Source organism: Budorcas taxicolor, chromosome 19, assembly GCF_023091745.1.
Source record: "Budorcas taxicolor isolate Tak-1 chromosome 19, Takin1.1, whole genome shotgun sequence".
In the NCBI taxonomy this organism is placed as follows: domain Eukaryota; kingdom Metazoa; phylum Chordata; class Mammalia; order Artiodactyla; family Bovidae; genus Budorcas; species Budorcas taxicolor.
The window spans coordinates 47801960-47815153 of record NC_068928.1 but is presented as its reverse complement, the minus strand read 5'-3'; the positions used below and the strand labels follow the sequence as shown (position 1 = coordinate 47815153).

The 13194-nt window shown below is 53.8% G+C and overlaps 1 protein-coding gene across 1 annotated transcript in view; it reads left to right on the top strand.

Annotated features, from left to right (window-relative positions):
* Positions 1 to 3357: 3357 nt before the first annotated feature.
* The window catches only part of SCN4A (sodium voltage-gated channel alpha subunit 4), a 52477-nt gene continuing 42640 nt past the window's right edge, over positions 3358 to 13194 (top strand). Inside the window, exon 1 of the mRNA XM_052657479.1 lies at positions 3358 to 3493. The gene's annotated coding sequence lies outside the window, so the exon portion shown is untranslated. The remainder of the gene's footprint in view (positions 3494 to 13194) is intronic.

The window sequence follows — 13194 nt, the reverse complement described above, 5'->3', positions numbered from 1 at the left end:
TGCGTGTGTGTGTGTGTGTATGTGTGGTGGGCAGGGAGGGGGGAGGTTATCCAAAAGGACCCTGGTGGTACTTTGCAGACTTATAAACATGTAGATCAGGCTTCCTGGATGGTGCTAGTGATAAAGAGCCCAACTGCCAATTCAGGAGACATAAGAGACCTGGGTTTGATCCCTGGGTCGGGAAGAGCCCCTGGAGGAGGGCACAGCAACCCACTCCAGTATTCTTGCCTGGAGAATCCCCACGGACAGAGGAGCCTGGAGGGCTACAGTCCACGGGGTTGCAGAGTTGGACACGACTGAAGCGACTTAACACGCACACATAGATCACACGGTGGGACTGGGATGCTGTGTGCTGGGGTCACAGTTTCAAGGTCTCACCCACCAGAACAGAGCTATGATATGGAGTCCAGAAGCCTCCCCTTCTGGGCTCCCTGGAATTGGGGTGCCCCCAACCATGGGGGAGCACTTGCCAATCTCCCAGGAAGTCACCCTTGACTGAATGATTCAGGGAAGAAATTGACTGCTCAGGCCAAGGGGTGGGAGATGGGACAGGATATGCCGGGGCCAGTTTCTGTGGGTCAGGATGAGATTTTCTGAAAGAGGATTCTAGTGTGCAGAATTCTTTGGCTTGTGGGCAACTGAAATTCAACCTAAATCAGTTTAAATAAAAGGAACATTTTGGGGCTCGTGTGATACAGGACAGCGATGGAGTTGGTTGATAGTGTAACTGACTCAGGTGTCTTCAGGTTCCTCTAATCCACCCTCTTTGTCCCCCTCCCGTCTGTATGATACCCCCCCTTCCTATAAATAGACTCTCTCACTTCTGACAGACATACCCTAGGCACCTTCAGATGTGCTTCAGTTACTCTAGACAAACTTAGAGAATCCCACGGAGAGAGAGATCTTTCTTTTGTATTGATACATATAAATCCCCAGGAAGGACTATCACTGGCTGTTTGACTGACCCTATCGAGTCACATATCCAGCTTTTGGACCAACCACTGTGGCCAAGAGGATTGGCCAGACCTAGGTGACAATGTCCATCTCTGTGGCCAGAGCAAGATGGCTGTCCTGTAATCAGCAGCTCAGCCAGAATCACATATTTGGAGTAGGGAAAGAGCAGTTCCCCAAAGAAAGGAAGAATATTGTTATCAATAGAGAGGTATGCGTTCCCCTTGGGCTGTGGAAAAAAAGTCGTATTTAACACACAGCTTTTGTTTTCCCATGAGCCCCATCCCTAATCCAAATGGCACCTTGTGCAAATCAGAAAAATTAGCCCCTTCCTCGAGATATTTTGCCACCATCTGCTAGAAAACTATCATCTTAAATATACTAATCTATAATGACTATAGATGTGATTGGTTCCCAGAATTGTGCAGTGCACAACCCACACAACCGAATGCATACAACCCCTGCCGCCTTACGTACTGTAGTTCCCTTCACTAACTTCAATTCCTCATTAAAGAAAGTCTGACTCCATAGAGCTTTGGGCAGAGACCTAAAGGGCAGAGCCATAGTTGGGAATGACAGCTGCCTCCCACCACCTCCCCTCCAGTGCCCACGGACAGGGAGAAATGTGCTATCAAGGGAACACTGACCAGGAATTCCAGACGGTGGCCAGCAGCAAAGCAAACTGGAGCTGCATCAGGACTGGGAGTGGCGAGAGAAACCCCCGAGGAGCAGTTTCAGGGAGACGACTTGCGAAGGATGGGAGATAGAATCTCATGTTTCCTCTGAATGCCAGAAGAAGCAAAGAAGTCGGGCCGGCAGAGGCTGGACTACATTAGCAATACAACCACATGGAAAATGGTTGTCAGGTCAGTGAGCAACGCAGGATAAAGAACCTTGCAGCAAAAACACCAAGGCTTCCACCTTGGTCTAAAGACACGCCTCTGAGGGTGTGAATGACTCCCTGGGAGGAGATGTTCGAAGTCTGGGCAGAGCAGGAACTTCTCAGACCACAGCCAGGCCTGGCCCCCAGGGAGGGGCTGGACTGTGCTGAAGCTGGAACCGCAGAGAGCCTCTGGGAGGAGAGGCGCCATGGGGCCAGCTCCCCGGGCTTCCCTCTGCCTCTTGCAAAGGTCACTCTGGCCTGGGCTCAGCTTAGACAGAGGTCTGGCTGCCAGAAAAGTCAGTGGCAGTGAGGGGTATGGGAGACTGGGGGACGTTTTGGGGGACGGTTACTGTGGATTCACTCAAGAGATTCTCTTGTTTGCCCCGGGGCAGGAGCTAATGAGCAACAAGAGATGGGTCCTTTCTAGACACCTCCACTAGAGGTCACCACAGCCCCAGAGTGGAAGTGGGGGAGGGGGCTAAACTAACGACGTCCCTCCCCTCCCCAACTTCCCCAACTTCCAGGGACAGATGTCTAGTCAGTGGGGTGGGGCAGTGTTGGTAGAGAAATGACCCTCAGGGCTGCTGTGTGGTCCAGCTAAGCAGCTGTGTTGGGGGGAGGAGTCATGGGTGTGAGATGTGGGTGTGGGCATATAGACAGACACACCCTTGATAAAATCCTAGTCACCAGAGACGTGCCTGGTGGTCCAGGGGCAAGAAACTCCGCACACTGGGGAAAGCACGGGGCCCAGGTTCGATCCCTGGTCAGGAAACTAGACCCCACACACCACAGCTGAGATCCTGTGCAATCAAATAAATAAATAAAATCAATATTTAAAAAAAATATAATGACCATAGGTACATATAGGTGGCCCTATGTACATGTGAATGGAAGCATGTTACGTGGGCACAGACAAACACCCGGATATAAATAACAGGCCTGAAATGCCCAATTGCATGGGCATGACAGCGGTGTGTGTACACACTCGATACAACTGTAGTGTCTGGGATATGCAACATCTGTGCTCATCTGGGCAGAAGAGTGCATGTGGCTGCATGCGTGTAATAATACACATCTGTGCACAAACCTGCTGTGAGCGTGGGAGCGTGTCTATGTGAGTAGCAGGTATGCATTTGAATAAGTGTGACACACAGTGGAAGCATTTGTGTGACTGTGTGAAGGGTATAGTTTACGTGCCCAGCTGAGCATGTATGAGTGTGACAGTGGGCAGGGGGGAACGCAGCCGTGAGTGTGTAGAGTGTGCCAGCCAGCGTGTGTCCTGGGAGTGCTTCTGGGAACGAGTGTGAAAGGAGAGTCCTGTACAAGAATGAGCCTGTGGGCTCAGACGCATGCCCACACAGTGGGCGTGTGTGCGTGCGTGTGTGTGAGAGAGTGGACGAACGTGTTGAGTGTGTCACGCTCTGGGTCAGCGGCCCCCCAGCCCAAGCAGTCCCAAGCCGAGCCCCGGGCACCCATGAGGCAAGCGCAGCCCAGGCTCCCACCTGAAGATTGGCCGGGTCCTCAGGTTTCACTCATGACCCTGTGACATCAGCGGCAGCAGCTGTCCCCGCCGGCCGGCCCCCCGGCCAAGTCCCCCAGAGTCTCAGCCCCAGCCCGAGGTGGGCACGCCGCTCCGAGCTCGTCTGCTCCCGTCCAACAGTGAGTACCACGTCCCCGCCCTGAGCCCCGCCGGGCCAGGCACCCCAAAGGCCGGCCACCCCCAGGGGCCCAGTGCCCTGGCCCCCAGCCCAGCCTGGCTCTGAGGAAGTCACCGCTTTGCTCCAGGCACCACTGTCCTCCTGCCCACGCCGGGCCCTGCTCCGCAGACACCCTGCCCGAGCTCCTTGTGCCATGACCCCGGCCGGATCCCTGTGCTTGCCTCTTCCTGCCCCGTCGGCCTGTGCCCCTGTCTGGCTGGCCAGCTCTGCCCTCAGCCAGGGTCGTCGTCCTGATCACAGACGGCCCAGGGGCTAAGGCTCGGCTCCGGACGGGGTGACCCAAGGGACAGAGATGGGACTGAGTTTCTCAGGGGAGGAGGGTGGAGGGCCCAGAGCAGTGACTCGGCTTGGCCTGATCGCAGTGGCCCAGAAGGCAGGGCTGGCGGCGGGGAGGAGAGCGGGAGGCCGGCTGGGGGGTGGCGGCGGCTCCTTTGCTCTGCTGGAGCAGGAATCTGCGAGATGCCAGCAGAGGACACATCTCGGGCTGAGAGGCCGGCTGGGCTCTGCCCGCTGCCCCTGCCTCTCCCTGCCGCGGGGCACACTTGGGCTCCTCTCCTGGAGAAACCGAGGGGGAGGTGGGCAGAGGAGCAGCTCCTCTTAGTGAAGGGGGTGTGGGGACAGGGAGCCAGAGAGTCCAGGGTGAGGGGCATCCCACATGGGGCCGCCGCACTGAAGGGTCTCTGTGGGACTCAGAAGGAGACTGGGGCTGGGGTCAGTGGGCTGGAGGTGAAGGGGCAGGGATGCGACACCAGGGCAGAGCACAGCCCCCCCCCCCCGCTTCGCTGGCAGAGCTGGGCACCCAGGACCCGAGGAGGGAGCGTGGGCAGGGGCTGGCCGAGAAGGCCTGATGGTCTGAGCAGAGATGAGAGAAGGTGTTTTTAGAAGCTCATGGAGCTGAAAGGAGGTATGTTTTGTGTGTGTTGGAGTTTGTTCAAAAGATCGAAGATGCCGCATCTAGAAGGCCTGGGGAGGAGGGTGGGATGGGAGGCTTCCAAGAATGTACTGGTAGGGGCAGGGGGGCCTGAGCCTCTTCCCACTCTGCCCCATCAAGTACTGTGTCCCACTGCCCCTCACCCTGCTCAGGGCACGGGGTCAGGGCAGGGGGCCAGGTCCTGATGAAAGCTTGTGACACCCCGCTGTGGAGAGATGGCTTTCCAGGTGGAGACTAAACAGGTCCGCCTCCGACTTATACTGCCTGCTGCAGGCGTCTGCCCCAGAGCCCAGGAAGGCTAGAGCCCAGGGGAGCCTTGACGTGATGTAATTGTTGCTCTCTCTTGTCCGACTCTTTGCGACCACATGGACTGTAGCCCACCAGGTTCCTTTGTCCATGGGATTCTCCAGGCAAGAATACTAGAATAGGTTGCGATGCTTTCCTCCAGGGGATCCCCCAACCCAGGGATCAAACCTGCGTCTCCTGCACTGCAGGCAGGTACCTTACCGCTGAGACACCTGGGAAGGCTTGAAGGCCATTTAATTCGGCCCCTAAAGATGCGCCAGCTCGGGGAGGGCAGCGAGAGACCAGTTTCCGTGTCTGTCTAGTCTGGTGAGGGGAGGAGGCTGACAGAAGTTAGGGCAGAACAAGAGGTGAGCGTTGTTGTCACGCGACTAGGGTGGCAGTGACTGAACCCAGGTGTGCAGAGCTGGGGTTGGGGGCAGGTGTCAGAGGGCTGCTTCTCCCAGAACCCTCCAGCTTATTCCAGGGTCACAGCTAGTCCCCTGCTCGTGGCCAGTGGTGTGGATGATTATAGACACTGCACCAGTATTTGGAGCCACGTTCCCTGTGTGGGGTGATGCAGGGGCCCAGACATAGCCCAAGGCCCACTCCATCGTCATGCCTGGCAGCTCTCAGGGGATGGGAGGGGTTTGGGGAAGGTACTTAGGTGGTCCCATCCCTGCCTGGCTTCCTTGTCATTTTTGCATCGGGACCTGCTTAGGGTGGAGGCTCAGGACTCAGGGTCGCCTCCAGCTCTAGACTGGCCTGAGTGTCAAAGTCTGCCCAGCCGGCTTCCCTGCCCTGACCCACCCAGGCCCAAGGGTGGGGGAGCCCTGAAGCTCATGCTGAAGGCATTGAACTCCTGGCCAGATGCTGGAGGTGGTCCTGACAAAATCCCTGCCTTTGGGGGCAACTCTGTCCACCAGATCAGAGAAAAGCGTGGGTGATGGCAGGAAGGGGTGGGTTTAGAGAAGGCTCCCAGGGGAGGCAAGGCAGAGAGGAGAGAAGGGATTGGACCCTCCAGACCAGAGTGGGAAGGCTCACTCTCTCCAGGTGATAGCAGAGATGCCTAGAGGGAAAGATCTGAGCCCAGGGGCCTTGGAGAGCAGGTAGAGAGAAGGCGGGGGCAGGAGCAGGCAGCGTCAGCAGCCCCAGTCCACATGACACAGACCTCTGTCCCTCGAGTCCTCTTAGAGGGAAGGCTCAGGTTCAGAGGGCCCTGTCACTTACCTGGGGCACAAGGCTTGTGAGGGGCCACGGCCCCTACTCCCTGGGGCAGAGTTCGCCCCCGAGACCCTGGGGGCAGTGGGTCCCCGGTTGCATCCCTAGGGGTCCCCAACTCTGCAGTGGCAGGAACAGGCCCGGACTCCCCACGGCTCCACTGGAAGGTGCTCGTGGGGCTGGGGAATCCCAGGGTCTCTCTGCCTCCACCACCCCAGCCCCAGGCCTTTCATGTGCTCTGGCCCCCATTCTGCCTCGTCAGCACAGCTATTTTTATTCCCTACAGTTTTCAGTCAACAGCCCTTGTGTGTGTGTGGCGGGAGGGGCGGCAGGGCATGGGACAGCCAGAGGAGTGGGAGGGGCTCGAGGAGCCCACTGGTCAGTGGGGATGGCAGGGGAGCCATGGTGCCCCTCAAAGGGCAGGCTGCCCCCGGCCCCCTGCAGGCCTCCCTGCCCTCTGCTGGGAGGCCTAGCAGAAATCTTCAGTGCAAAACCCACAAGAGTCACCAGACCCCACTCTGTTTTTGAACTGGTTTGTGAAACCAGGTGCCAACCCCTCCTCCACCCCCATAGGTGCTAGAAGGTCATGGCCCAGTTTAGACACTGACCGGGGTGATGATATACGTTAGTGGTTCAGAGCCAGGGTCTCTTCCGAGAGCCCCAGGGGTCAGGTTTCCAGCCCCAATTTACTACATAAATAACACCTGGCAACTTCCTTATCCTCTCTGTGCCTCCGTTTCCTCATCTGCCAAATGGAATAATAACAATAGGATCATGTCAGGATTACATGAGCTCATTGCATGTGAAATGCCCAGCATAGTGCTTGGCAAGTATATAAGTGTTAACCAGGAATTCATTATTATGCTTGTTATCAGGTTATGACTCTGAAATAAATGTCTCCTCGTTGGGGGGTTGGGAGTCACAGAAGGGGAGAAGAAGTTACAAGTTGGGGGTGCCTGGTAGGAAGCATTAGACCCTGTCCAGCTCTGGGTACCCTACATACCTGGGAGGAGGTGGGTTTTTTCCTACCAAGAGATGCTTTTATTATACTGACAGCAGAGCTCCCCTTATGAGAGTGTGTGGTTTACAGGTATTGCCTTAAGCTCTGTGAGAGTAAAGGACAAAGCCGAGATTGCCCCTACCCCAGCCTCCCCCTACCCCAGCCTCCCCCTACCCCAGCCTCCCCCTACTCCAGCCTCCCCCTACCCCAGGCTCAGAGTTCAGTAAGAGCTGCAGGTGAGTCTTATCTTTTTTGAGGCTTGTTAAGTTCTTGATTGGCCTAATTTGGGAGAAGGATCTTCCACAGGGTCACTGGTGAGAAAACATCCCTGGAGCAGTTTCTGGGGTTGAACCAAGTTCTCTGAGTGGCAAAGCCATGCTGCTGAAGGGGCGGGATGCCGCTTGGGGGTTTAGGTTATAGGCTCAGGTTCTGCGGGCCGCTCTTCCTAACGCTCCTCGTCCAATTCCCTGAGCCTGGCAGGGACCTAGAGCCCAAGTATGGGGTGAAAGGGGTCAAAGCCTACGCTACCCAGATGGTTAGGGGTTGATGGAGGGAAGCGGGGCCAGATAGGCCCTGGAACTCTCCAGGCTCAGAATCAGTTTCGAACCATCCTCTTCTCACCCTCTGGGTAGACCTAAGGAGGAAAAAGGCCTGGGAGCCATAGTCTGGGAGTGGGGAGAGTGCGTGGCAGAGAACAGAGGCCGGCAGCTCCAGGGGCTGACCTAGGTGGGAGCCCGCAGGGTGAGGGGAGGCAGCCCTGTGTGCAGGGGTGAGTCTGCCTGAGGATGGGCAAGGTGGCTCTTGGATGTGTGTGTAGACGAGGCTGTGCACACACAATTTGGAGGGGGACCAACCATGGAGCCCCCATCACCATGCTTGGGGGTACCTTTGAGAGAGCTAGCGGAGGGCAGGAAGCCCCAGGCCTGGGTGGAGCTAATTAGCCTTCCCACCCCTTGGAGCAGCTGGGAAATGACTCATAGAAGCAACGAGTGAGCGAGTGTGTGTGTGTGTGTTTGGTGTGTGTTTGTGTAGGAGCAGCCTGGCTGCTGAGGAAGTTGGGAGGGTATTTTACAGTTGATTGGTGCAAATGAAAAACCAGACCTCGACAAAGGCTCTTTACCAAATTACAGGTGGGGGCCCTTAATCCCCACCACTCCCAACCCCCAACTCGAGGCCCCAGGAAGCCTGAGCCTGGGGCCTGCCAGGGCTTGCCAGACGCCCACCCCAGCCCACGCCTTTCAGGGGCTTGGCCCAAGGACTGGTCTGTCCTTTGAAGAGGACAGACAGGTGAGGATCAGGCCAGCCCAGGGGGAAGCTGGATGGGACTGCAACCTGGGCGTGCCCCGGGCTGGGGGAGGGCAGCCAGGCCAAGCACCATCCCCCACTGGGAGTGCCAGAGGGAGGCTGTGTTTGTAGTAGCAGGCACGTGGATTTGGCCCCTCCGAGAGCCACATTCGAATCCTGGCTGCACCACTTAGTAGCTGGGATGATGAAACCGTGCCTGGCATGCGTTTAACACCAAATGAACATACGGATGACTGCTCTCAATCAAGAAATAATTCTCAGTGCTGAATTTCTAATTTAAAAAAAAATGGATATACAACAAGCAACAAAGCTTTACTGTCTAGCACAGGGAACTATAGTCAATATCTTGTAAAAACCTATAATGGAAAATAATCTGCAAAATGATAGGTGTATATTATAACTGAACCACCTTGCTGGGTATCTGAAACACTAAGTCAACTATACTTCAATGAAATATACATTTATATATATATATATAAAGAAAAAAAATAATTATTGGGTCTCCACCTCTCAGGCCCTCACATGTCAGGATGACAGGTGAATGCACTGAGGTTTGGGGGTCAGAGGAACCACCCCACTCCCACTCCTAATAGAATCTTCCCCAAGCTGATGCTGATGAGGCCTGGAATATACACCTGGAGATAAGATCAATTCCTTTGATTTAAGCCTCAGTCTTGGGAGAAGGGGGGCTTCCCTCATATGTAGGAGACCCTGGTTTGATTACTGGGTCGGGAAGATCCGCTGGAGAAGGGATAGGCTACCCACTCCAGTCTTCTTGGGCTTCCCTTGGGGCTCAGCTGGTAAAGAACCCGCCTGCAATGCTGGAGCCCTGGGTTGAGAAGGTCCCCTGGAGAAGGGAAAGGCGACCCTCTCCAGAATTTGGCCTGGAGAATTCCATAGACTATAGTTCATGGGGTCACAAAGAGTCAGACACAACTGAACGACTTTCACTTTCACTTCACTTGGGAGGGAAAACCCATTCCTGGGAACCCCGTCTCCAGGCAAACAGTAAGTCGAAACGTCACTCTAAATCTTTGTTGTGACAAGACAAAGAACCGAGGAACATACACGCGTGTGACATTTAATAAATGTGGCCACACTTCGATCATCCTTTCCCCACAGGCAGGACAAATCATCAGCCTGGTTAAATCAGGTGCCTGAAACAGGGAGGCTTATTTCAACCCAGTGAGCCCCAACTGGAAAGTGTCATCAGCGTTAGCCCACCCCTTGTCCAGGGTAACCCTCCCACTCCCCCACGGTGTGACCATGAGGGTTTCTGGAACTCTCATAGCTCCTGAGTGTCCAGAGGTTTCTGCATTAGGCTCCAGGCTGCCCTCCAAGACCTCTTCGAGCAGATTTCCTCCACAGAGAGTCAGACCAGAGGGGAGGGCCATCTGGCGTGACTTCCTCCAGGCCCCTGGCCTGCCAAGGCCGAGGCCCTAAGTGCTGGCAGAGAAACAACACAGCTACCCTCTTCCCATCCTTACCCCCAGCCTGCCCCGGCTGAGAAAAAGCTGTGATTTGAGATTTACAACTAGGGGGACAGGAGGAAGGGATCCATTTTGCATTCTTGGTGCTGGGCCACAGCAGAAATGCAGGAATTTGGGAAGTAGGCCACCAGGATGCCCGGTGCTGTCTTTGGCCAGGACAGAGAAAGTTTGATCTGTTTCAGCCTCCCAGAAAGTCCTGAGTCTGAGCCCTCACTGCAGGTGAAGCTTGAGGATTGGCTGCAGCTCTGGGTAATTTTGCCCTCAATCCAGAGAGAAACAGCCTGAGCCTGGACTGCGGCTTTACTAGAGATGAAGGGCTTGCTTGGTTGGCAAGAGAGATGGTGCTGAGCAAGGCCAGCAAGTCATCCACCATCTCTGCATCCTGGGAAATGGGCCCTCGAGTGAACGGGAAGGCTGTGAGGGACAGGTCTCATCCATTCTCAGTCTTCCGGAGGTTTCCCACAGCAACTGTTACCAAGCTGGCAGGGCATGGCTGAGGATTCTTGGGGGGTTTCAGGCCAATTCAGTGCAGCTAGGTGGTTTGAAGGACCCTCATTGGAAGCTTGGTGTCCCAAGAGAGAAGGTTCTAGAAGCATATAAGTGGCAGGAGGTGGGGATGTCTGTCATGAGTTTTGTTTGGCCAGTAATTTGGGACAATTAGGATCATAGGCACTCAGCTGTGAGGGATTGGTCTTGAACTGAGCGGGGAGAATCGAATTTTTACAAAAGATTGCAGGTTAAGAAGTGCAGTGAATGAGAGGCACTTAAGTGGAGGTAGATGGAAAATCCTACACCCGAATTTGGGCTTCCCAGGTGGCTGAGTGGTAAAGAATCCTCCTGCCAATGCAGGAGACGTGGGTTCAATTGCTGGGTTGGGAAGATCCCCTGGAGAAGGAAATTGCAACCCATTCCAGTATTCTTGCCTGGGAAATCGCATGGACAGACGAGCCTGGTGGCCCTACAGTCCATGGGGTCACAAAAAAGTTGGACATGACTTAGTGACTAAACACCACCACCTGAATTTATATTAACTTTACATCCTGAAACTCTGCTATAATCATTATTAGTTCCAAGAGGGGGTTTGTTTGTGTTTGGTCGATTCTTTTGGGTTTTGTACAGACAATCATGTCATCTGTTAAAGACAATTTTATTTCTTCCTTCCTGATCAGTGTAACTTTTGTTTCCTTTTCTTGTCTTATTGCATTAGCTAGAACTTCAGTATGATATTGAAAAGGAGTGGAGAGAGGTGACATCCTTTCTTTGTTCCTGATCTTAATGGGAAAAGTTCCAGTTTCTCACCATTAAGTACTATGTCCACTGTAGGATTTTTTAGGAAAATGTTCTCTATCAGGTTGAGGAAGTTCTCTTCTATTCCTAGTTTGCTGAGAGCTTTTATCGTGAATGGGGGTTGGATTTTGTAAAATTAATTTTCTATATTCATTGATATGACTAGGATTTTTCTTCAGCCTGTTGATACGACAGATTAACATTAATTGATTTTTGGAACTTTCCTGTGCTAATTTTCTTAGCACAGTGTCTGAGACTCTGTGCTCCCAATGCAGGCAGCTCAGTTCCATCCCTGGTCAAGGAACTAGAACCCACATGCCACAACTTAAAAAAAAAAAAAGAAAATGATCTGGCATTCTGCAACTAAAACCCAGTAGAGCCAAATAAATAAATAATTATAAAAATTAACTGATTTTCTAGTGTTGAATCTGTGCTGCATACCTGGGGTAAATCCCCTTTGGTTGTATAGTCCTTTTTATATGCTGTTGGATTTGATTTGCTAACATTTTGTTGAGCTCCACCCGGATTTAAAAGAGAAAAGTCAGTTGCATAATTACAGGATGGTGAAACTCTGATATGGCCACAGTTCGTGATGAAAACTCCAGGGGTGTCTGTAAACTCCCCTTGTAAGTGGGCTGCTGAAAATGTAAATGACATTTTGGGATGAATGAACACAATGGGTGTCCAGGCCAAGGAGAAAAAGCCTCTCTCTCTGCGGTCAGACTATATCTGGAATTGGGTGTTCCGACCTGGCAGCCCCACAGAGAGAGACAATGCAGGGCTGGACCCGCTCCAGAGAAGAGCTGCCTCGCCCTCCAGTGTCCTCCCCGCCCGGGGACAGCTGGCCCTCGCCCGGCTCCCTGACTCCGGACCCTTCTTTCACACCCCTTGCCTCCAGGTTCCCAAGACTTTAACCCCGACTTCCGCCCAAACTTCCGTTTTGACGCAGTTTCCGACGGAGCTTCTCACTTCCTAGCTGAGTTCTGGTGCCCACGGAACAGGGTTTTAGTCTTGGCTGAGCCTTTCATTTATCATTCTCTAAAATTATCTTATTTGCTTCCTTATTTATTATCTGCCTTCTCCCTCGGGAATGCAAGCTCAGTGAGGACAGGGACCTCGCCACTCCTGTATCCCTGGTTCCCCAAACAGAGCCCCGCATAGCGTGGATGCTCAGGAAATGTTTGTTAAAGGAATAAATGTGTGGTCTGCGGAGTAGGGAGTTACTGCTCCGTTCAAGGCCTCAGTTTCCCCATCTGCAGAATGAGGGAGTTGGACTCCATGTCTCTGGTCCTTGCAAATCTAACATTCTTAAATTCGGGGCGGGGCGGGGTGGGGCACTGCCTGATGGTCCAGTGGCTAAGACTCCACACTCCCAATGCAGGGGACACAGGTTCGATACCTGGTCAGGGAACTGGATCCCACATGCTGCAACTAAAGCAGCAACAAAGAGCAGAGACGGCAAGTGCTGCAACTAAGACCTGGCACAGCCAAAAAAAAATTAAAAAATTTTCCATGAGAAGAGGTTCCCCCAGGCCCTCAAACACCACATCTCGGAGGTGGAGGCCAGAGACTGGCTGGCGGAAGGAGGGTTTGAGCTGTCACATGGCTCCCTTTACTCCAGGCTGGATTTGAGGGGCCATGTGGCGATCTGCCTGCAAGACACCCAACCCACTGACATGGGACATTATCAGTACTTGTCCCTGCCAGAAAGTCGCTGTGTGTATACCCCAGATGTCTTTTCATTCTCCACTGGTGCCACTGCAAATAGCCCAGCTTGTCATTCTATTCTAGACACACTATTAGGGTGAGCAGGGGGCACATACCCACTGGTCAATGTAAGCAACCCAGCACCCCTGGGAGGGGCTTTCCAAACCAGGGGGATGAAGTCCAGACTCCCAGATGTGGTCTTCGAGGCCCTGGCCTAGCTGCCCAGCCCACTTCCCCAAAGCCCATAAACAGGGCTCAATGGTAAAGAATCCCCCAGTCAATGCAGGAGACATGGGTTCAATCTCTGCTCCAGGAAGATCCCACATGCCACAAGGCAACTAAGCCCATGTTCCCACAACTACTGAACCTGTGCTCTAGAGCCCAGGAGCCGAGGCTACTGAGCCCGTGTGCAGCAACTA